Source organism: Adiantum capillus-veneris, chromosome 20, assembly GCF_014529385.1.
Source record: "Adiantum capillus-veneris isolate H3 chromosome 20, ASM1452938v2, whole genome shotgun sequence".
Classification (NCBI taxonomy): domain Eukaryota; kingdom Viridiplantae; phylum Streptophyta; class Polypodiopsida; order Polypodiales; family Pteridaceae; genus Adiantum; species Adiantum capillus-veneris.
In genome coordinates this window covers 138,158,882-138,185,223 of record NC_140950.1, presented here as the reverse complement: position 1 = coordinate 138,185,223, position 26,342 = coordinate 138,158,882, and the positions used below count along the sequence as shown (strand labels likewise).

The 26,342-nt window shown below is 42.1% G+C and overlaps 1 pseudogene; it reads right to left on the bottom strand.

The window, feature by feature from the left end:
* Window positions 1–2,768: 2,768 nt before the first annotated feature.
* On the bottom strand, window positions 2,769–4,661 carry LOC147433300 (uncharacterized; annotated as a pseudogene).
* Window positions 4,662–26,342: the final 21,681 nt, after the last annotated feature.

The following is a 26,342-nucleotide window of genomic DNA, read 5'->3' as shown; positions in this document are numbered from 1 at the left end:
GTCATCCGGAAGTAACCCCATTTTAATAGGGCTTTCTTTGACTATTTGGGCACAAGAGCACATTCCTTTTTGGGCACCGGATCAAGAGAATATTCAAGACAATTTGTCAATCTCACATCCGCAACATCACGTGCTACTAGTCATCATTAAGTAGCTCTATAGGCTCCTCACCTCATTTCGGCACACACTTGCAGCTTCGCTTTGATCTGCAAACTGGCTCCGTGCTAAGGAGCACCATCGAGAGAAAATTGACACCACCGACGAGCAGTAGCCACATCTTGTGCCCTTCGCATCATTTTATAGTCGAGCCAATTCCATTTGTGTCCTCTTGCTTGCTTGTGGAGAGACCACACTCTGATCGCTACTACAGTGCTAATCTTTTACCGGCTCTCAAATTCATGCTCTAAGCACCCACACCCTCACGAGTATAAAGAGCCCTTTTTCCCACAAAGTGCCACACTCAAGCCATACACGCACTATAGGGCCTCATTCGCACGTCTATACACACACACAGGTCTTGCTGAGCTTATTCACACCAACACAATCCTAAAAATGAGTGCACCACTAAGAATGAGTGCACCACTAGATTTTCTTTTGAATCTACCGCCAAAGTCTCGGCTAACCTAGAGCTTGTTCCTTAGCCTAGTGTCATCACTGAGCACTAGCTACATTGATATGTATGCCAAATTCGATTGCCACGCTGATCATATGATGAGCTATGCACAATTCTCTAGGGGAGGTGCATTTGATCTTACACCTAGTTGAAAATTCTCTAGGGAGGATGTTTTGACTTTTGGTCCTACAGCCTGAGATTGTCAAATCCTCCAAGGGAGGATACCTTTTGTGCTTTTGGGTGCTGCTATGACACACACGAGGAGGCTTGTTAGGGTGTGTGACACATCCGCACCACCTACTAGTGAGAACCCTCTCCACATTAGAAGCCTACACATTTGACATCATTGCTTATGCCATCAGATGCCCTCTTCCAACTCTATAAAAAGAGTCTAAGCTACACACTGTTGTATCCATCTCACATCCATGCTCTACCCATCACTCTAGCCCACTTTGTATCCACCTTGCATATTAGTTTGCATATTAATCTACTCATAAATTGCTATCGTTATTAGTGTCAATCTTTCTCTCTAATCTCTTGTAATTAACTCTCTAATTGCACCATGAATAGCTCATTAACATTTCCGCCATAATACCATTCCTTTCACATACCTTGCATATGTATCCATAGCTTGCACATTGACTTTTAAGAAGGAATTTGTTGGCTATATTTAAGGCCATGTGGTCACGACCTTGGGCTGTCTTTTACGGGTTTCCCAATGCCTACCACATGGCGAGAGGCCCATGATGATTCCTGTGAATACTAAAGCCATTGCACATTGAAAATGTGCTTCACCCACATCTCTCTCTCTCTCTCTCTCTTATCCCCCCGTGTGTATGTGTGTTCTCCAACTTGCAACAATATGAACCTTTCTTGTTGGGTAGAGGGAGAAAGCTAAAACTTGACATTACTACAAAAGAAAGAATTTTATATATTTTTTGAGAACAGGATTGAATCATATTGAAATTTTTCAACCCCTAGAGGGTGAAAGCATGTTAACCTGTCGCGCTTTTTGTGCTAGTTAGCAGTTTCAAGTTAGCACATCTTCAAAAAGTTGGGCGTCCGGTAAATTTTTTACAAATAATATCAAAATTTGTCGGAGGTTGTACATTTGGATTCCTTGTTTCAAGTGCTTTCTATTGATATATCATATGTCATAGATCTTGGAGATGTAGCTCAAGTTATTGTACTAGTTAGCATATGTCAAAATTGTGCTAGTTAGCATTGTCCGGGACATGAAAAACAATGACAAGTTAACATGCTTTCACCTTAGAGTGAATAGACAAAAGTAGATAATCTTACAAAAACAAAATCTTTTATCAATCTCACAATGTTGACCCTAATTTGGGTCAATTTAAACTTGCATCTCAAAAGAAAGGAAAATGCCATAATTGAGGTTTCAATGTGTTCCCAAACCGCTTATTATGAGGAACAATGTTTGAGAACATCAAAGGAGATCATTATGTACAAAAGGCATGAGATGGGATGCAAAAAATACCTTCATCGACCCTCATAAATGTAGTGTTGATGGAGAGGGATCATGGGAAGCCTCACATGTCTGCATTGGTTTCTTGGATAATCAAGAAAGTAGGGCTCTTTGAAAAATTATTGCTAATGCACTTTTGAAGCATAAGAGAATGTGTGGACCACTTAACACAAGCATAAATATATATAGGTAAAAGTGCCTAAATAATAGAGACTAAGACATACTAGGTCAACGTGGGTGAAGTATGATAGGATTGAAATTGTGCAAGAGAACTAGTAAGGTGAAAAATATAAGTAAAAGTGTGGAGTGCCCACACATGATGATAAAAAGGAAGAGATGTATTTACATGCAATATCTCTTTAGAAGGTCTCAAGAATCCTCACTAAATTAAATGCATTAGCTCTCAATAGGTAGTTTGGTTCATCCAAATTACCCTCTACACCAACTAACACACCAAATATCTCATTGGCCATTGCTTCCATTTGATTGAAAAGTTGCATGTACAGGAAAAATAATGAACCACCATATGCTATACAACACAATCCCAATTAGACTAAAGGGTGTTTGTCCTTGTCAATTATGTTCAAAAAGAACAAAGTAACCTTGTTTGCATATTGAAAAATAGAGTGCAACTAATCTTAATGATAATATTCATGACACAAGGTTGTTTTAAAGTATTAGGTGACCACCAGATGCTTGCCAATTCACATGGGGATTGAAGGAGATGAAATGGCGGCCAGTGAGAGTGCGAAAGCTATGATGTACTTCGATGCCAAATACCAAGATTAGGGATGCAGAAATGCACACATAGCTTGATGGAGGAGAAGCTAAAGAGAACACAAGAATAAACATTACTATTTGGTTAATGTGCAAAGACGAGTGAGCCTTGAGTCATGAGTGAATACAAAATGAAGAGAGAGACACCACCTAGTGAGGAAAAAAAGGTGCCATAATGGTCTTGGTGAGTTCACACACATGTATTTAACAGAAAGATATGTGCTTGAGTTCACTCACATGTATTTGAAACAAACGTATGGTAGCGATGCTAAGTTTAAGAGAAACTTATGGAAGTGATGTGAAATTTTTAAAGTTATGGATTCTATGTCCTAAAGACAAAGTTGACATATCAAACACGACATGCATATGGGTTGAACACGTGATATTGTATAAGAATAAGATCAGTTAATAATATTGCAAAGAGAAATATCTAGGTATGGTAGGTATGTGGATGGATGGGTGATGATGGATGTGTATGTTTGTGTGTGAATGTTTTGGGGTGCCAAAAAGGGGAGGGGGATTGCCCCGCGGGGGTGGGGTTTGGTCTTTTAGTTGATATAACTCTAATGTATGTGCAACTAGCTTGAAGAAGAGTGGTTGATAAAACTATGATTAGGCTAAAATTGAGATGTGTGTGTGTGTTGTGTACGCAAACATGGTTAGGCAAACTTCCACCAACATATAGAATTATTGGCATGCCATCATCATGCCACAAAAGACCAGTGTCTTTGTCCTTGAATGTTCAAATCATGTTGTCAACTTCTTCATGTGAGAACCCATTTTCTGCTTCCATGAGTAGCTTCTGTTGGAGAAACGATTCCAAAAACTTCAGACACACTTTCTTTATCTTCTAATGTCTTTCTTCCACACAAACTGTAAACAATTAATTGCTGGGCGGATTGAAGGGTGCACTTTTTTTTACCGAATTTTCATGAACGAAAATTCAGAAGACAAATTCCGAAGCCCTGAAATTTTAATGCAAATCTGATGCCCAACTCGGATGGATTTTCGACCCAAATGCCGACAAAGGGAGTTCAGCAGCAAGACACCTTCAAGCATTTAGGGTGCCACATCATCACTCAAGTAAAATGTTCTGGAGTCCTATTAAGTGCCACGGATGTCTAATAAAGTGCTTTCATTTGAACAAACCAGCAATTGCAAACATCATTCATCACACAACTTATTGGATTGAGTGTCTTGTAAATGCTTCTTTCAACAGTATGAAGTTGACTTACTCTAAGATATTGAGGCTCCAAAGATTCTTGACTCAAGGGAGTTATAGCATGCCAGGTTCCTAGCAGGAAAATGAAGAGAAAAAAACTTCTCATCTACTAACATAATATGGTGCAAGGGGGAGCCCTTTACACGTGTCACAATCTTCGACCTAAAGACTAAAGTCCAAAACAAAAACAAGCCCCTTTGTGCGCCATAAAGAGGGAGAGAGGCCGCCGAAGGCGGCTGGCCGTACTAGTGAATTTATAATGACGCATGCAATACCCGAAATGCACCCAATACCCGAAATGCAGCAAGAATATCATCTTCTGAGTGGCAATTGAATTCAGCCCTTCGTAAGGTAAAAGCCTCCACAAATGCCTCTTTAAAGTAGGGATAGTCCAAAAAACTCTGTGTGATCTTTGCTGATTGCTGGCTTTTGGCCTGGAAAATCACAAGAAATGAGTGAACATATGCAAGCAACCTAACATACAAAAAACACAAGCAAACGAAGAAGTGTACTTTTTGAACAATCTGATCTGATGGGTTAAAACCGAGTGAACGTAGCAACATAGGCACATCTCTGCAAAATTAAGCATCTATAATGTACATATGCAGAGACAACAAGAACACTCTCTCTCTCTCTCTCTCTCTCTCTCTCTCTCTCTCTCTCTCTCTCTTCCAAGAAAACATCTTAGTATTAAAATAAACATCTCAAGGCCTCAAGATAAATGGTCGATCACCGATCCTCAAGGTGTCCATAAACTATACAATAATTTTTAACCAAGGCTATTTCTTGGTTTTCACTCTCAAATCTTGTAACATACACAATTTTCTATGATCCAAGAGAGGGAAAGCTCTCCTCATTTTGTGTCATGATTGCACCAAGAGGAATGTCATCTCTTGAATGTACAGCCATATCGCTATGAACGTTGCTAGGCTTAAGAGACACAGGTGGCATCTTTATTGAAGGAGAACAAACCTGAACAGTGTTACCATGATATGGTAGTGATGTGTGTGAGCACACTTACGAACGTTGTGGCACTTTTTTCCCCTCACTAAGAGGTTTTTTTCCCGTGCTTTGTATGTACGTCCATCACTCTAGGGAAATCTTAGCTTGTTCACACACCAAGTAATACATTCATTGTTGTGTGTCTTGAGCTTCTTCTCCATCTCCAAGTTGTATGCGCATTTCTACAACCCTACCTCCAACAATCGGTATCAAATCAAGTTGCATCCTCCCGAGCATAGTCACCAGCGTCGCCAACACCCTCCTACTCAACTTTCTCTGACTTTTGTGACCTTTGGAAAGTGTGAACAGGTCGATAAATACTTTCGGCAAGCTCATAGAGCCCACTTTTCTCAATTGATTCAGTCCAAGCCAGCCAAGCCCATCATTACTCCTCACATTCGTTCAGCCAAAACAACAAAACAAGCTTGGGAAATCTTGGTTGGCTTGTACGCAAATCGCAATGAGGCAAAAATGTCATTTTGCAAACAGTAAGAATCAAAAGTCAAAAGAAATGGATGTTTTCCTTACTGAAATCAAAGATATCAATGAGCAACTAATAGAAAATCTAACACACCTTATCAGGTGCAGTGGAAGTGTCTATGGATTTAGCTCGGATCTAGTACTCCGCACAAACACAAGGGACACTTCACTTCACTTGAAAGAAATAAACTGAACTGAATGAAAGGGAGAGACACAAGAGAGAGATAGAGAGAGAAGAGACGACACGGGATGTCGAGTCCCAAACCCTCAAGGGCCCCCTTGTGCTGTTGCAGAGCAAGTACTTTCTTGATTCTTGCACAATGCTCATACAATGATGCTAAATGCTGAGATGTTGATGCTAACGGGTACTGATGCTATTGATACTGGGTACTAGCTACTGATGGGTCTATGTCGACGACGAGGTACTGTTGGGGTCTACGTCGACGACGATGAGGTCGAGATGACCATGATGACAACGACAATGTCGACGACGATGACGATGTCCAGGCTGAAATTTGAAAACGCTAGGTACTTGTACTAGAGATCTGCAACTGTGTCAGTTCTTTGGCGAGGATCTACAACCGCCAATGCATGCGAGGTTGCAAAGCAAAAACGGTAGCTGATCTGGGTTGAATCTGCAGATCCCTGGCTGCTTTAGGCAGAAAACAGAAAACGCTGGTAGGTTTGGATGCTGGTGGTCGTGACGGCGAGGTACTGCTATCGGATGGGCACGGTACGAGAGGTCACGGGCTGAACTGAAAAACGTTGATGGATGATGGTTGAGGACTGAAAACTGAAATGATGATGGTTGAGGGCTGAAAACGGTGAGCTTGTCATGAGAAAACGCTAGGGCTCTTGAGGTGCTACTTGACTGCTGGGTGGCTGTCTCCTTGTGTCCCTACTTCTTCTGCTTCTACTAAGTGCTCAATGGGTTTCTTTTATAGTTCCCTTAGCCATTTTCCCTACCTACATTCCAACAAGGGTAAATGAAAAGTCACTTATTAATAAATATCCTATCAAAGGTGGTTCACGCGATAAAATTCCTGCATGATGAAAATGATTGTTCTGTGCAAGAGAGGGTATGCAAGTGTGACCAGCCTGGACATGCACATCGTTCTAGAGGCTCACAAAGGTGCCAGGCTTAGTCCTAAGCTAAGACTCGTGCTACAAAGTAGTAGAAGCGTGTCCACGTAGCGCGAGTGAAGTGCGCACGTGACATCCCCCTATGAAAGGTGAGGCACAATTGCCGAACTTCTATCTGTACTTTTGATGTTGAATGCTTCTGATGCACGTGAATGCATAACCAATGAAGATTCCTCTAAACGGGTGGATATTGCGGATGTAGATCTGGTGCGATGTAAACACCGACCATACGAGTTACTAGGCAGCCTTACTATTGTCACAGAATACTAGCCTTCATGCTCACTCTGCCTTGCGAGCAAGTACTACCAGTCGAATAGTCCTGTCATGAAAACATTGCGAGTGAAGGTGAACGGTAAAGGTTCTCGTAGGTATTTCCAAGGGTTTCTTGTCGACGAAAGTGGATGCACGCTACACGCGAATGTGAAAGCAGAAGAGGTAAGGGATCTCGTCTCCAACTCCTTCCATATCTGCATAAGAGGCAAGTAGATCCTGGTACTGAAGATCTGGGTTTTCGTGTATCTGATGTCCATCTTCCTTCAAAGACATGGCAATCAAGATGAGAGCTAATGAGTCCATGGTCGGGACTCAAAGATTCTTTTAGGAAAAAAAGCTGGGAGACGCTCTTTGGGTTCTTGGTTCTTGGTACTTGGGGTTCTTCCCTTGAGTTTGCGAAGCCAAAGCACGCATAGAGTTCTAATACCAATGTCAGGTGCAACGAAGTGTTTATGGATTTAGCTGAGATCTAGTAACACAAGGGACACTTTACTTCACTTGAAAGAACTGAACTCAACTGAATGAGAGAGAGAGAGAGAGAGAGAGAAGAGATGACACGGGATGTCGAGTCCCAAACCCTCAAGGGCCCCCTTGCTCTGTTGCCGGAGCAAGTACTTTCTTTATTCTTGCACAATTCTCATACAATGATGCTAAATGTTGAGATCTTGATGTTAATGGGTATTGATGCTGAGTACTGGCTACTGATGGGTCTATGTGGACAACAATGAGGTTGATGACGAGGTACTGTTGGCGTCTATGTCAACGACAATGATGTTGAGACGACGACGATTGAAATGTCGATGACGATGATGTCGACGACAACGACGATCGTCCAAATTGAAATCTGAAAACGCTAGGTACTTTTGCTAGAGCTGTGCAACTGTGCCGATTCTTTGGCGAGGATCTGGAACCGCCAATGCATGCGAGGCTACAAAGCAAAAACGCTAGCTGATCTGGGCTGAAACAGAAAACGCTGGCAGCTTTAAATGATGGGGGTCTTTACAGCGAGGTACTACTACTGGATGGGCACGGTATGGCAAGGACACGGGATGAACTTAAAAACGTTGATGGGTGATGGCTGAGAGCTGAGGGCTGAAAATTGAACATTGATTGGGTGTCTGTCTGCTTGTGTCCCTGCTTCTTCTGCTTCTACTAAGTGCCCAATGGGTTTGTTTAATAGTTCCTTTAGCCATTTGCCCTACCTACATTCCAACAAGGGTAAATGAAAAGTCGCTTATTAATAAATGACCTATAAGAGGTGGTTCACGCGGTAAAATGCCTGCATGATGAAAATGATTGTTATGTGCAAGAGAGGGTATGCAAGTGTGACCGGCCTGCACATGCACGTTCTGCTAGAGGCTAACAAAGGTGGTAGGCTCAATCCTAAGCTAAGAATCATGCTAGTTTGTAGCAGAAGCATGTCCACGTAGCACAAGTGAAGTGCGCAAGTGACACACCTAAATATTGGAGAGTAGCCTATCTGTACTCAAGTATCTCTACTATCCTCCATATAAACTTGAGCGCTCTATTGCTCCCCACGAATGCAACCTCACTACCTTATCTACTCCTGGGAGATACTTGAGCTACCACCGTACAGGAAACTAAACTCTTAACCACCCTCTCAGCTCCTGGATGGGAAACGAGTCCAAGGGAGCTCGCATGAGAGGATAATGTCGCATGCGGAAGAGGTTTGGTGAAGATGTCAACAAGGTTATCCAAAGTCGGGATGTACTCTAGTTGGATCAAGCCATCTTTGGTCTTCACAAGAACAAAATGGTATTGTATCTCTCTATGCTTGGTCTGGGCATGGAACAACGGGTTCCTCACAACGGATATACAACTCTGGCTGTCAAAGTATATAATGGTCTTCTGCTTGGGAAATCCCATCTCCAAAAGTAGCCTCCAAATCCACATTGACTCACATGTAGCACTGTAAACAGCACGGTACTCTGCCTCTCTGGACGACAAGGCAATTGTTGGCTATTTCTTGCTAGTCCATAAAACTGCTATTGAGCCAAACAAAAAGATATAACCTGTAGTTGACCGTCGTCCATTTGAATCTCCATCCCAATCCGAATCACTCTATCCTTGTAGAATGATTTGGGAGTCTGTACCTCCAACCGCATAGTGTATGCCTAATGACTTGGTCGCCTTCAAATACCGCAGAGTCCAAAGAGCCTACTGCAAATGTGACTTGGCGGGTTTCTGCAAGAACTAAGAATTCGCACCGGGAAACTAACATCAAATCGAGTGTTGAGTACCCAAATGAGAGAACCAGCTTCTAATACTTTGTAGCATCAGCTACACTAGGGAGATCAAACTGTGACAACTTCTGATTGGGATCCATGGAAGCTGAGATAGGTTTGCACTCGGTCATACCAAATGCTTCCAACAATACTTGTACAGCTCCTGAGAGAGAATATGCCCCCCTCTGTCTGTCATACCTCCAATCCAATAAAGTGATGAAGCAAGTCAAGGTCTGTCATCTCAAACTCCTTAGCCAAGGTCTCCATAGTACTGCGGATGTGCAGAACATGGCTAACTATAATCACAAGATCGTCCACATAGAGGATAACAAGTGTAAGGTGCAGCGGAAGTGAATGTTGAACTTTGCTCAACATGAGTGCTCCGAATTGTGCTCAAGGGTTCCTTTTACTTACGGAAGGGAGAGCCTTCCGTTCCTTTAGTGAGAGAGTGCAAATGATCACAAACAAAGTGGATAAACATTGTGAATGAAGGTGCTAAGACTGAGAGATAGAGAGAGAAGAATACGACACCATAAAAGTTTTTAAACCCTCCTCTAAGGGCCCCACTCTCTATGACGAGAGAGGTCTATGCTATTGATTGCACAAATCTCTACAATGGCCTAAATGCAATGGTCTTGCTCACGATGTCGATGACAATGACGACGACGACGAGACGGACTGAAACCTGAAAACTCTAAGGGCTAAAATCTGCAAATCTTCTATCTGCTAAATTCTGACTCTATGTCGGTGACGATGGCAATGAGGGTGAAACGACGACAATGCACTGAAAATGCAGATGCTAAAATCTACGAATAGGGGACTGAATCTATAAACGCAAGCTGATCTGACCGTGCGGCGAGGATCTGCTGTGGGAAGGTGAGATCTGCAAGGTTTGGGACTTGTTCTGTGGTGTCTAAATGCTGAAAATGCAAAATGCTGATGAAAATGGATGTTCTGTCGCCAAGAAATTGTAAACGCTAGGGCTGATCTGCTGTTCACAAAATGCTAGGGCTGGTGATGGTATCTTCTACAAAATGATAGAGAATCTGCTAATGCCAGGTTGATCTGCAACTTGCAAAACAATGGGCTTGTTTTGCAGTTGATGAAAAACGCTGGCTGGTCTTTGGTGGCTGAAAATGCTAGGTTCCCTTGTCGGTCTTGCTGAGAAGGTGCACTGCTAGATGCTATTTGCTGCCTCTTCTACCAGATACTGCTAGCACTAGGTTTCTTATATAGTTCCTTGTCAAAAATACCCTACCCAGTTTCCCAACAAAGTCACTTATTAATAATAAGTGGAAAATGTCTAAAATAGGAAAAATAGATTCTGTGCACTGTAGAATGCTCCTGATGGATTCTGATGGTAATGCTGATGATCATGTTGTGTGAAACCAGAGGATATGCATCTACTCTAACTGCCTAGACATGCACGGTGTGCGAACAGACTCACAAAGGTGCCACAACACTTCCTAAGCTAACTTAAACCTAGTCATGAAGTAGCTTGTCCACATGCACATAGGGTTAGATGTGCATGTGACATCCCCTTTTTTTAAAGTGAGGTACTGGTACCGAACTGTATGGCGTCAAGGGAGATTTCCAACAATGTCTGGAATCCTGTGAAGGACTCTTCGCTAGCCCACTTTGATGTGTGGGTCGTGTGATACTTGAACTTCATAAAGGTCTGTAATGCTTGCTTCTTTGGGCCGCACCGAAAGTGACACAAAGTCATCCGTGGATGCTTCAATGGTCCAATTGTGTCTATGGATATAGGTCCACCTTCATCAAGAAGTTTTGAGGAGGAAAATTCCTGAAACTACTTCCAACACAAAAACATGAACATACCCATTCCATGTAAAGTGACTGTAAAAATACTAGTCTTCCTAAAAACCTGTGCATGCAATGCAAATGAACAAAGTGACGGAGTGCCAAACCGTTCATCAAACACGTGCAACAAATGGGGTCCAATCTTGACTTTCTGATCTAAATCAATCAATTGTGGCAAATCTCAATGGAAATGCCGATGCTTGATGCTCAATCCTTCTTGTGCTCTTTTGGATACTGTGGCATGCCAAGGAAGAGACATGGAATGTGAATTCCTTGAATGCAAACATTTCATCTTTTCATCCGTGCTCATTCATGAGTGAATCGTGTTCATCGTACAATATGGCATGCCTATAGAAAGGGAACACATAAAGACGGTGACTAAACTACAGGAAACTGTCAGAAATGAAACACTTGAACAATGCGTACTGACTAATCATGCGTACACATAATACTTCATGTGGGGGATCCTTAGATATTGACTCAAGAGCCAAGATCGGTTCTTCGTGATTGATTGAATCTGCAATGAGGTTACCTTAACTAGAAAAAGCATCAACTGAACCATCATCCTTGTGAACAATCACATCTTTATTCTTCAAATCATCATGCTTGTGAATAATCACATCTATATCATGCAAATCATGTGTGTCGTGCTTTGGAGAAGACAAGTCTGAGAGAGTCTCCTTCTCCTGATTCTTTTCAAGCTTCACCTAAACATTAGAAATGAGAGATGAAGAATGAAAAACTTCCTCCCCATGAATGACAATGGGCGAGTCACTTTTGGCATTGAAAGTGAAAGTATTGGTTGCCCAGTTAATGAGAGGGTTATGCTCACAAAACCATCGAATGCCTAAAAGCATATCACATCCTGAAAGAGGAGACACTACAAATTTTCTGCGGAAGGACACTTGTTGAGCAGTGAATAACACATCAAGGCGCTCTCCTGTAATGAGAGAGTCCATACCGGGAGCGAAGCCCAACACCTTGAAAGGAGATGTCTTGCGAACCTCCAAGCGGGCTCTTTCAACAAGAGAGTCACTAATCACATCATGCATACTACTAGAATCAAACAATATGAAAAAACGATGACCCTTCACACCATAACACTTAATGAGAGACTCATCAATGGGAGGATCATGAGAACCTTGGGTCACACTCGTGTTCTCATTTATGGAATTAACAGAGGATGTGGGTTTTGTGGGTTCTTTAGGTTCGCTAGATTCAATCTTAGGACATGTTCTTTTTATATGACCCTTGATGTGACAATGATAGCATCAACCTTCCTTAGAATAAAGGCTTTGTTCTTCTGGCGTGATGTATCCTCCTAGAATTCCTTGTGCGGATTTTTCATCTGGGATGAGAACTTAGGTTTAGCAATTGTGTTAGCTTTACCGTTAGATTCATTTTGTGAGTTCTTTTCATAGAGACTAGATGAAGATTGGTTAGAAGGTTACCATTCTTATCTTCTTACTGTTCTGAGGGTTCTGAGAAGTCTGAGAGGTACTTTGCGAAGTCTTGTTCTCCTTGGGCTTTCCCTTGTTGTGCAGTAGTGGAAGATGCAATGAAGACAAGAATTGGCTCATGATTTGGTGGACACCTCGACTCTGATCTAGAACATCTACAATGCCAAATATATGAACAAGGCACCTGTGGAGAAGAGAGATCACTGAGGTAGAGGGAGACAGAACATTTCAGAATGAGAGAGCAAGAGAGAAATAGATGAATTTATTGTCCTCGACCCATGGGACAAAAAACATGTGTACAAGAGTGTCCCCTCTCACCATGAAGAGGGAATAGCTTTTTACCTTGAAACAATGACTCGGACGTCGGTACAATTTGGTGACTCCATGTGGCTAAATGGGTACAACCTTAGGGTTACAAAAACAAGACAATACAAAAAGGGAGAAAAGAACATTAGAGGTTAAGGGGTGGTGTTTGACGGTGTTGTGGATGGCATGGGAGAGCAAAACTTCGATATGATTGCCTTCCCTCCACAATATACGACCCACTTGATCTTTGCCTTTGTGCTTGAGTTGTAGTGGAGTGAGTTCCTTTGCGATCCAAAACTTGGTGTCTTTGAGAAGACGAGATTGTTGCAGTAGTCAGTGTCACGACAGCGTAACTAGCATTATATATATTTGTCGGTTTCTTTCCCTTGATTTTTATTTAATTTTTGGGACCCTCTTTTTAAAATCACATATGCCCGAACATTGCGTGGCCAGTGTGAAACGATCCTTGTCTGAGAGTTTAACCCGTAGGAATCAAGGCCAGGCATCCACGAGATGGTTGGGTAGATTGGCACAAAAATTTGACTAGTAAAGAAGTGGCTAGGATCAATTAAAGTCATTTAGGCCCCTCGACGAGACACTATCAGTTGGTGGGTACTAGGAATTAAACCAAAAGGAGAAAATTGGACACATGGCAGTAGGAGAGCAACCTGCAAGTCAACACACGGTCCACTGCAGTTGGGGACGCCCAAAAGTGAGAGAGGAGGCTAATTTTATTCATTGTGAACACATTGTGTGTGTGAGTCATGGGTGCAGGTGCTCATAGCTTTAATGGAAAGCTTGTCTTCTCCCTTGTCTCATACAACACAATGATTTTCTCTCGCGCATCTGTCTCCCCCCTTTGTACATATGGTAATGCCCTTCTAGCTGGGCTTCTCAGATGCCCATGTATAGTTTTGGGGGTTTTATGCGCGTTGGCCAAGGCAAGAGCCTTGTGTACAGGACCCAGATTAGCTAATTGCTAATCCCCTTCAGGTACGGACAATTCCATCGCAAAGTAATGCAAAAATGGAGAGTTTTCTTGCATGAAAACTCGGCCGATTTATACGGGAACTGTCCCATTGCGTGCAGGAGCTTTTAAGATACATGTAGACGTGTTTGATCCACTCAAAATGATGCGAAATAGAAAATTACAGCCTGCTGTGTTTTTTTGCAGGTTTAGGATTTTGCACCTAAACTGCAAAAGCTAATGTCAATGGAGCCTCGCAAAAGCCTTGGGTGCTTGTACAAGACAATTTAGAGAGATTTCCTGCGAGGAATCTCATCCAATTCAAAGGGCAAGTGACCCTACGGGTGCGAGAGCTCGAATACTAGAGGTACAACTTGTCTGTACTGCAAAGAGGAACCTTGTTGTTGTGGAATCGGTTGGGGCTCCAAGACAAATTTCTTTTGTCCACGAACACATGGTTAGGACGCCAGTTCAAGAGGCTTTACCAGTTCAACCAGCCACCTTTCGGTGTCCAATTGTTGGTTTAAATGGACAGGGACTAATTTCGAGGCTATGCGTCAAGTTTTTTCACCACCCATAGTACATCCTGGGTATTTTGGGGATGGATCAGTGTTTCAAAGCATGGCTGGTTATGCACTTGGAAACCATCAATACATGCCACGAACATCTTTGGCGGTATGCAGGGCATGATGCCAAACCCCATGTATGGTAAGATTGGCATGCAACAAGGGTTTCAGTGCCATCAGGGCCAGTTTGGGGTGACACAGGGAAATTTTGGTATGGCTAGTATTTTCGACCAGTAGGAAAATATGGCACCAGGGAACCAAAATGTCAATGCCAGGGGGCCCAACTGATCCCCACCACTATACACATGTTGGAGACAATTCCCTATGACAATTTGGGAGTGTTGAAAAAGCGAAAAGCATACAAATAAGGTGGTGTAGGTGTGAAGTTTGATACTTTCAACGGCTTTGAGGAGAAGGCAAAGGCTCTTACTTTCCTCTAGCAGTTTGATACAACTTATGTAGGGGGGAATTTTATAGAGACCTCAAAGGTCAAGAAAGCTGCCACTTTCTTGAAAGGAAATGCTCATTCATGGTGGACGACTTTGTTGATGCAAGGACACGCACCTACCACATGGTTTTACTTCAAGCAAATGTTTGCATTCGCGTGGCTATCAAATGAATTTGAAGCCTATGTCATGAAGGATTGGCACCAACTCAATCAGAAAGACAAGTTTCGACCCCATTGTTTGCGTGTGTTTCATGAACGGTTTGGCACTCCGTCACTTTGTTCATCTACATTGCATGCACAGTCTTTAAAGAAGACTATAATTTTTTATGTTTTTCTGTTGGAAGTGGTTGCAGGAATTTTCCTCCTTGTGTACATGGACAAGCTACTTCATCTCTAGGGTTCAGTTCAGCTTAGGAAGTGTTCTGGCACCTTTGTGAGTCTGTTCGCAAGTCGTGCATGTCCAGGCACTTATAGTAGTTGCATTTCCTCTGGTTGCACACAGCATGATCATCAACATTATAGTCAGTAGCCATCATGAGCATTTTTCAGTGCATAGAACCCATTTTCCCTGTTTTAGCCATTTTCACTTATTATTAATAAGTTACTTTGTTGGGGAACTAGGTAGGGAAACTTTGCTAAGTTAATATAAAAGAAACCTGGCATTCACTCAGTATAGTAGAAGAAGCAAAGAGAGCACAAGCAACCTCTTGTAGCAGGCCCTCTAGCATTCCTTCTCAAGCAAGAACCATCAACAAGAAGTCCAACGTTTTCTCATAAGCTGCATTACCCAACGTTTTTATCTTGCAGACCATCTTCAAGCCTTTAGCATTTTTGGACAAGCAAGATCGCCAAGCGCTTGCAGATTTCAGTCAGTCCTAGCGTTTTGCTCCATTGTAGATCGCTAGCATAATTCAGCCAAGTATCAGTTTAAGCCAGCGTTTTTGGGATCATCCACTAACACAGCAAAACTTGCAGATTCAGCCTAAAGAACAAAGAAACTTGCCCTGCTGCTACTGTAGAGCCTCTTTGCCGCATCGCAACCCTCGCAAAGAAGCCCAAAAACCCTAGTGTTTTTGCATTCACTTGCAGATCTACCAGTGTTTTTAGTATTCAGACCTTAGCCTCTACAAACCGCCTCATTCCCATAGCAGATCCTCGCCGTGAGAGCTTGCCAAGGGTCGATCTTGACGGTCAGTTTTCAGCCATCACCACAATCCATTTTTAGATTTAATCTCAGTTCAGCCTAGCGTTTTTGCATGTATTTACCGCCCTTGGTGACAACAAGAGATCAGCACCGTCTTGGTGTGACAGTTGCAGATTTACAGCATTCAGTTTTCAACCTTAGCATCGTCATCGTCATCCTGTAGCAGGCTACAGTGTCACTTTCACAGGACACATAGTTAGTACAGTTGGTCTGGTCTGCTTCACATTATACAGACACTCTAGGCTGGGCAATGACACATGGAAGGGATACAGACGGTGGTCTAGTGGGGACATCGTGGCCAGGTCATCATCACCGATAGACTTAGATGGCGGTGGCTCTTTATGGTGGTACACATGAGTAGTAGCTGTTGGGTCATCGGGAGCGTTCTGGCCTATATCCTTCGACTTAGGTAGACTTAGGTAGACTTAGATAGTTTTAGGCTTTAGTTGAGTTGATGAGTAGGAGTTTGAGTGGTAGAAGCGGTGAAAGGAGAGCTTGAGAGTCCGGAGAGGCCAGGAAGCAACCAAAACACCATTTCACATGATGAGTAGGAGTAGGGTAAGTAGGACATCATGATTTATTATCTAGAGCACTTCATGCATGTTATACTTGCTATTAGGTTCATCACAAGGTTGTAAAAGATGCAAAAGTGTGTTTGAAAGCTGAAGTGAAGTTCAAAAGTTGCTGTGAGTGTTTCTGATAGAGCTGCAGAGCATCACGAGCATTTCTGTCAGGAAAAAAATACATTTTAAGCCAGGAGACATCCTACATGAAGGATGTCTACAGGGTGATCTGGTGGAAATTTTGAAAATTTTAGTTGACCAGTGTGTTCAGAAGATAGGTTTTACCCTAATTTCACCTGGAAAGTGGAAATTTGACCATATCTTGACAGGATAAGGCCAGATAGACAGAAATTGCCAGACATCCTACCCAAATTGTGCCAAGGCATTATTTTAAGACCAAAACCATAGGATGGCTGCATGAGCATGATCTCCATGATATATTGAGTGACTGAGAGAGGTTTCATCTCATTTGGGTGAGAAAATTGGGTTCTAAGCAGACTTTAGCATCTTTGACTACAAAGGGCTAGAGCAGCTAAAATTGGGGTCTTTTGAAATCAAACCCAAAATCTAAGCATACCACTGGGTTGCTGACATCAAGGGGAAGCTATGGGTCAAGTCTGGGGTCAAACAGGCCAAAAAGACATCCTACGCGTAGGATGTGTTTTGGGTGATCTGGCACTCCAAATCCATATTTGAGCATACCAAAGTGATCAACACCTGAAGAGGACTCTCTGCTTTGCAATTGAAGCCATTTTGAGCAAAAATACATGCTACATGTAGAATGTCTAAAGCAAGAAATTGAAGCCGGAAACTGACTATGGGCATAGGAGGGTGTTGTATAGCCTAAGGAAAGCCTCCTAGTCAATTTTGGTCCAAACTCGAGTTGATTTGACTAGTCAGACCAACATCACGCTGCTGGAACAGATTTCTGATCCATTGACCAGCTTATAGGTGTCCGAATCAAAAATTAAAAACAATCGTGGACTCAGCAAATCAAGGGGAATCCATAGTGCAAAAATCCACACAAAACAGAGCAGGAGACATCCTACGCGTAGGATGTCTGCTGGAGCTTAGTGAAGAGAAAATTTCACTAAGGTTATGCAGTGATGTTCCAATTGACTTGAGGATTCCAAAACTTATTTCAGAAGTGAATTTGGACCTTGTTTGACCTTTTGACGGAGCAAAGACGGAATTAAGACTTTTCAGGTAAATTGACAAACATCCAAAGCAAGTACAGTTCCTTATTAGCAGACCTAATCCCGAACATCAGAAGTGTATAAAATACAGTAGTGGGTTAACTCTCTAGTTATACCAATCATTACTAAAATCACCTCTAGCGGTTAGATGCTTTGATTTGATTGCCGAAATTAAACGCTTGTGTACAGGTATATTCAGCAGCAAAGCAAGAAGTTGTGCGGAGACTGATCCTTTTCCAAGTGAGTGGTTGGATTTGTGCTAAGTTTGATGAATTTAAGATCGGGAAGATATATTTTTAGAGACCAAAAGGTGGGAGGTAATCAGGGTAGCTTAGTGTCCACCGAGGAGAGTGTAACTCAGGCAAGGCTAGATCCACTAGCACCGATTATTGAGGAAGGTAGTGATACTGACACTTCATTAGACAAATCCTTCTTCATGATGGGATACTCAACAGCCACCAGGAGGTTTCACCTATGACGGACCAATGCCAGGAGGAAGCACCTCCCTAAATCATTTGAATGATTCCAAGTTCACTATAATCTTCTTAGAAGGAACAAACTCGAGGGGAGCCCTAGTTTATTCTGACTATCGAGGACGCAAGTGTATTTGTATTGAAGAAAGGCCGACTTAGAGATTGGAGATAATTAGAGTCTATGATGATGGAGATAGATTATGAGACGAAAAGGGGAACCACTATCTGATAGTTAGTAACCTTGAGGATTACGATAGATATGGAGATAACGTGGTGAAAGGGAAAATGGTTTCAGAAACTAAAGAACCGCCACCAAACATTGATCGACCTAGAGCGCTTTTTATGTATGATAAGAAAATAACCAGGGTCTCAACCTATAATAAGAATGTGGGAATTTACAAGCATGAGAGCGAGGGAATAGTCTCTTACTTTCATTGCAAACGAATTAAGAAAAGACAAGGTTCTTTACTTATTCTCTTATGAAATTGCTATGGAAAAGGATATCGTTTTTGTTGATAGGTACGGGCGAGAATACAAACGTATTCTCCCAGAGGAAGTAGAAAATGTTCCAGAAGCATCAACATATGGCCCAGAAGAAGTGCCAAGAGCCACCTACACCCCTAGCAAGTCGACAAATCCATTTTCAGAAGAGTATGACGCGACCTCACATTCTACCCGACCGCACACATTCAACAACCAAAACCAACCAGAAACTCATCCATCATTGCAGGCATGGCTTCGACAGAGTGCAACATTAGAACAAGACCGAAACCAAGATGGTTATCAAGCCGCACGAGGGCTAAGGGATTTACAAGAACCACCACTCTATTCAAGGTATCAAGGCGAGAGTAAGCCAAAAACTCAAGGGTCAACAGAGCCTGGAAGACCATCCATAGAACAAGTTCGAAGGGATAACCATCTCTTTCAAGAACTAATAGAAATTATTGCTTAGGAGCACCACTAGGAGAGGAACCCGCCTACTACAGAAGGCCAGAGGAGGTATATAGATTGGGACGAGGAGATCCAATGATGAGATTTGTAGACCCTCGTAGAATTAGACCTTCTCAAGTGCAAAAATGGGTAAACAAGAAATACACGGGAAACAGAGATCCTAGAGATCATGTAGCAGCCTTTGTGCGTGTAATTAGAGTTGAAGAGGTGTTAGACTTTCCTACCCAATTTGCAGGGTTTGGACTAACCCTAGAGGATGATGCAACTACTTGGTTTGACTCTGTGGAGCGTAGAGACTTTGAGTCTATGGAGGAGGTGTTTGACGAGTTTATTGAGGAATTCTCGCAAAGGGGGATAGCTCATAATACAGTCTCACAAATCCATAAATTCAAATAGAAATCCGGGAAATCTATGCGAAAGGCGGCCCTAAGACTAAAAAGATATGTTAAGTTCTGCCCTGTGGAAGAACTGCCAACTCAGTCCAGACTTATGCTTATATTTATCCAAGGACTAAGGAATGCAGATCTCGAGAAGGACTTACATATGAAGAGGAGAATGACGTTAAACCAGTTAACTAAGGAGTCTCTTTACCTTGTGGACAATTGTGCAGTCTACAGAGAGGGTGAATTGAAGGATCTTGATGATGATTCATCCTCACAACAAAGCGGAAGCAAGTCCACTAAGACGGCAGCAAAAGGAGAAGTAGCTATAAGCCAGGAGTAGCTTGTAGAGGAAGTGCTAAAAAAGATTAACTTGTACGCCAAACCTCAGGCTAAACAACTAAAGTGGTGTTCTATTGAACAAAAATGGACAAACCACTGGATGGAGGAATGCTATTATAACAAGGGGTATGTGAGAGAACGACCTTATGCTCCCCAAGCTCAGGTAACATCTCCTCAACTTCCACCGATGCCTAGGCATTAAGCAGGCAACCTACCAGGACCTGTAGGTGTAGAGAGACCACAACCAGTGTTGGGGCAACAACCACCCCTAACAGGAATACGACCAGTCGGCATAAGATACACACCAACCGTAACTGAACCAGAAGAGAAGACTTTGGTGTCTATACATGCATATTACGAAGATTTCAATGGATATACTGCAAATCCTGCCTATTATCCACCGGAAGAATCCTCAATGCCAGAACCATGGAGCATGATAGGAGGTGCAGGACCACCAAGAGCTGCACAGGCAGTAGGAGAAGGAAGATATAGCTTGGATGAACGAACATTGTTGTTCATAGCCAATGGAGGTATGGGTGGATAGAGACATGCATACCAACAAAGAGGAGCTCAAGGAGCACCTCAACAACCTAAGGGACCCTGCTACAAGTGTGGTGGAGACCATTGGCTAAGAGAATGTCCTCATGATGAAATCATTAGAGTCAATGCATATTGTACCGAGTGTGGAGTTACTCATTTGATTCATGATTGCCCTAAGAACCCGAGCAAAGGAGCAAAAACTACCTTGAACATGCTAGAAGCAGTTCCTTCTAGTGGAGGGTCAGAAAACGAGACAATAATACCTATTCAGGCAGTGACACGAGCCCAAGCTCAAAGAATGACGAAAGAACCCATAATTGAAGAGCCAAAAACCGATGCCTCAAGTTCAAAAGTGAAAAATCAGATAAGCACTTGGAAAGCTAGAAAGATGCGTATGAAAGCCAAGAAGGAACAAGAGCAAACGGCTCTATCCGAGGAGTTAAAACATACAAAGGATAGATTAGAGTGGTTGGAGGATCTAGCTAGCCTAAGCTCTCACACTGCGGCAACCATAGCACCCAAGGAAATAGCAGAACCCAAAAGTACAGGATCAGTATTGGCAGAAAAGGTAAATGAGCAGTTAGACGCACTTTTGAAAGCTTACAAAGCAAGACTCAAAAACAACCAAACCCAAGAGCAAAGATGGATGACTTATCCATATGCTGAAATAGAAAAACAGAGGTTGGAAATGTGTAGAAAGATGATTGAAACAGCTCAATCCTTGATAGAAAACCCGCTTGGTAAACCTTTAAATTGGCATGAAGTACCATCTCCAACCCCTATCAAACCAACTTTAGAGGAACAAGTATACACAAAGGAGAGACTCATGAATGCCTCTGAGTCTAGGGGAGAGCCTATCATAGTGCCAAATACAACAAATGAGGCAAGTGACGGGTTCCAGCCTAAAACATTGGTAGAAATGGGTAAGGATTGTAATGGTCTAGATGAATTGTGGAAGCAAATACGTGAGGCCAACGAAGCTAATTGGGTGAGTTACCACATGAATAGCACGAGAAAAGACAAAAAGGAGATCTTACTTCCTATTGAAGAATTTGAGGCAAGATCGCAAATGAGCTTTGATATACATTCACAAGGGGGAGACCAGGGATCAGTTAGTTCTTGGCACAGCCGACCAGACTCGTTGAAACTCTATCGACTGTGACTATGCCAAAGAGTGTTTTTTGCAGCCTGTTGACTTGATTTTCACATTCTTGTGCTTACTACAAACATTTTTTCAAGTAAAAGTAAGCTTGAATCCTCAAAAAGAGGATTAGGAAAGGACCAAGTTGGCATTGAAGGTTTCTTTTGCCATACCTGTTTTATCATCTTTGAATTTGCATTTGCGTTGGTTGGGTTTTCCTTCTCTGACTGTGACGACTCCATTATCTGTTTGATTTTCCAAATAGTCCTGTTGATAGGAGTCTTTGATGTTGTTGTAGGCCTCCGTTGGCTGTCGACATTTGGGTTTTGAATCGGTTCATTGGCAGACTTAGGAATCCATATCTCTTGATGACCTTTGTTTCTCCATTGTTGACTTTGCTTTGCTCTAGGTCTTGTTGACCTCTTAAGATCTTCATGCAGGTATGGTGTAGTTGCAACTGGCTTGTGGTTTACTGGTAGCGAAATCTTTGTATATCCTTTGTAGAATCCTTGTTCAAGAGGAACATTCTTTGAGATCTGTCTTTGTTATGTATCCTCTTGAAAGTGGTGGTAGACTTTAGCATCTTTCAATGTTGTTCTGTTGTATACCGCTTCTTAGGTATCCTAGGATATTCTTGTGGTCCTTCTTTCTTGGGAGGGTCGTGATGTTACTTCATATGCCCTTACCTGAGGTTTTGGTACCCATATCTGTCTGTTAGCTCCATAGTACTCTTGTTCCTTTAAGCTCCATTGCGATGCTATCCATCCCATGTGTTTTTCTTTCTGTGTTGATTTCCTATTTTTAATCCAAACAGGATTATTTACTTTGACTAATCTTCTCTGAAAAAACACTTGCTTGACCTTTCTTTGCTTTCTTGAGTACTTTGGCTGAAATATCTTTGCTTTTCTGGGTGTTTTCTTTGAGGTTTTAGTTGGGTCATCAATTATTGATGGAGGGTCCACTTTAGCCTTACCTTTGTTTGCAAGATTTGTCTTCTTTACATCTGGTCTCAGTGGCATTCTCTGCTCAATAGCTATCGTGGTTTCTCTTTGGTCTATTTGATTTGCACTTCTTAATGCCTGATTTGCTGTAAGCTCTTTTGAAGTTCTCATGGATGGAGATGAATCATCTTCAATAAGATCTTCTTTAATATCAGTCTCCATTTTAACTGTGCTTGAGGACTTTGTGCTGTCATCTGCGGGTGACCAGTCTTGATCTTCATTCTTTGTTGTCTGTGATGACTTTGTCATGTTTGCATTCTGTATTTCTAACATCTTCTGGGCCATCGGCATTCCCATTATGATGTCGTCTAGCATATCTTTTGTTGTGACCACATAGAATTGAGCTATGATGATCTGTGAACTTACTTCAATGGTGGTGGAAATGATTCCCCAGCATTTTTCTCATTTGTTTCCTGATATGCTCACAAATTTAGGAACATCTTCCAGCAGTGGTTGGCCACATATTTCCAAGTGCAAAAAGACATGAGCTTCTTGTCTAACTGAAAATATAGCTTTACTTCTCTTGAAAACTTTTCTTCGTTCTCACCTACAATGTTGCACTTGATTGTCTCGAGATTTGTGTCCGAATTGACTTCTATTGCTGAGGCAGCATCCTTTGGTTGGACTTTATCTGCATTTTCTTTGCTTTGACCACCTGCTTTCGTTGATGTCGACGCGTATGACTGTGATACTACATTTTTTTGCAATTGTTGAGCATTGTCCTCCTGCATCTGGGTAACCCTTGTTCTTAGAAGATCCATTGTACTTTCTAGCAGAATCTGTCTCTTCGGAGGAGATTTTGGTGGTGACCTTTGTGTAGCTTTCTGGACTTTAGCTCCCATTGACTTTGATTTTTCTGTCACCTGATCTGGAAGCTTGAGGATTTGCATCATCTTTAGATTGTCTTTGACTTCAATAGGGCCATCTATATGGGTTTGCACAATGGCATGACCTTGCTGATATTTGTTACCATGTGCATCTTGATATGCATATGAGAGCTTAATCACATGTAACTGCTTGAACACTATTGTACATGTCGGTTTTTGACTTTGACTTCTAGAGAGCAGCTGAAACTTTTGTCCTTGATGATCTTCGTAAAGGCATTTACCTGTAGACTCTGATGCAATCTGTGTCAATTGCAAATTTCCAGCAACCATATGATCTTTCAATGGTTTCTGTATTAAAGGGGTCTATTGGCTAGAAGATTTAAGGCTTCTAACTAGTGTAGAATTTCCTGGTACGTAAGCTGAACTTGATGGATTTACAATTCCCCCTGTTGGAATTAGGTTTGCAGAGAAAGGCACACAGCTTGGAGAAGACGTAGGAAGCTCAAGGCACACAATAGAGAGTGTGTTACTTAGTGTGCTATGGAAAGATAGATAGCCCTACAGTGATGGGCGTATACACAATGCACGGGGGGAAAAACCTCCTAAAGAGGGAAAAAATGCATCGGCGGTCGGGGTGTGTTCACACACATCACTACCACATGTATATGGCAACAAGTCCCCCCTAGAGTGATGCGGTGAACGAGAACTGGCACATGAATAAAGGGAAGTGACATGCCCTAAGGACATGATCAGTCCACAAAGGGGAGTAAGTCCAAAGCTTTGCAAAAAGCTTCAAGCTTCTCATGAGACAATGCCTTTGTGAAAAGATCTGCAAGGTTGTCCTATGTTGGCACATAAGCCAAGCTGATCTCTCATGTTGAGAGCCTCTCCCTGACATAGTGGTAATGCACCTCAATGTGCTTTGAGCGAGCATGAAAAATTGGGTTCCTCTCAAATGCCAATGTGCTTTGACTTTCAACATAGATAGTGTTGGAAATGTCTTGTCCAACACCCAAATCATCCATAAGGCGTCTAAGCCATACACACTCAAACGTAGCTGTGAAGACTTCCCTGTACTCAGCCTCACAAATAGAAGTGGCCACAATAGGTTGCTTCTTTGTCAACCATGATGTACATGAACTGCCAAGCATGAAACAAAAATCACTTGTGGACACTCCCGTGTCAAAACAACCAGCCCAATCTGAGTCCAAAAAAGCATGTAAGTTTGGCGGGAATGATCCTCCCTTGGGATAAAACAAGCCAAGATGTAAAGTGCCACTAAGGTAGCGGAAAATCCTCTTGACAGCCTTCCAATGCTTAGACCCTGGGCTATCCATAAATCTGCTGACCTGTGAGACTGCAAACTGAATATCCGGCCTCGTGTTGCATATATAAATGAGGCAGCAAACAACAGTTTGATAAAGAGTGACATTAGCAGGATCGCCTGCATCATGTAGACTCAACTTCAAACCTGTTTCCATGGGAGTGGAAATAGGTTTGCAATCCTCAAGTCCAAACATACATAGCAATGTCTCTATGTAAATTTTTTGACACAAGGCAATACCACCGTCACACTGCTTAAAATATATACCTAAGTAATGATGCAATAGACACAAATATTTCATCTTGAAAGTAGCATTCAAATCAGACTTAAATTCAAAAATATGTCTCTCATTTTGTCAGTGATCATCAAATCATCTACGTAGAGAACCACAATGAGAAGTACATTACTCTCACACTTTACATACAATGTGCTTTCTGTTGGACTCTTACGAAAGCCTCGTTTGACCAAATGAGTGTCAACTTTCTCATACCAAGCACGAGGAGATTGCTTCAACCCATACAAAGCCTTCTTACATCTGCACACTTTGTGCTCTTGTCCTTTTATGACAAAACCGCGAGGCTGTGTTACATAAACTTTCTCAAATATGTCACCATTCAAGAAAGTTTGTACATCCCAACCAAAATGAGCAGCCAATGCACATAGAAAACACACAGTAGTCATACAACAAGTGGGAACAAAAGTCTCTTCATAATCTATGCCTTTCTGCTGTGCATAGCCCTTTGCAACAAGTCGAGCCTTATGGCGACTGATATCACCATCGGGCTTGCATTTCAACTTGTAAACCCTCTTTGTACCAATGTCCTTTTTGCCAAGAGGCAAATCACATAAAGTCAATGTGTCATTTTCTATAAGTGCATCATATTCTGATTGCATGGCAGCCATCCAATTTTTTGAATTTTGTGCTTCATCAAAAGACAGAGGCTCCTCAACATCATGTAAGCTAGACACAATCAAAGCATAAAACTCTAATGCATAAGATGCATGGCGAGAGCCTGAACGAGTACGACTAGACAAAGGTGCATCCAATTTACTGTCATTGGCAAAGTGTGCACCAGCCATTTTGGCATACCTCTAGCCTGCTCATTTTCAGCCCTTTCCTCAACAAGTACATCATGTACATCTGCATCAGTAATAGGCTAATCTATAACATTTTCAAAAACCCCCATAGGCTGTACATTTTCCTCATTGGAACTTACATTTGTATTTCCACCCGAAAAGAGGCAACAAAGTGTCATAAATGTCATGTGAGCTTACATTACTGTCTCTAGTACATGATAGCAAGGGTTGAACAGAATCTTCCACAAACACCACATCCCATGAAACTAGAATACATTTTGTTTGTGGATGATACAACCTGTAGCTTTTGATTTCTACACTATAACCAACAAAAATACATTTGATAGCCTTATCATCCAATTTTATGCGCTGTGTTTGTGGCACCAAAGCATATGCCAAACAGCCAAAAACACGCATGTGCTCAATAGAAGGATTTCTGTCATGCCATGCTTCATATGGAGTAATAGACTACAAAGCCTTCGTAGGACACCTGTTTAGTACATAAGTGGAACA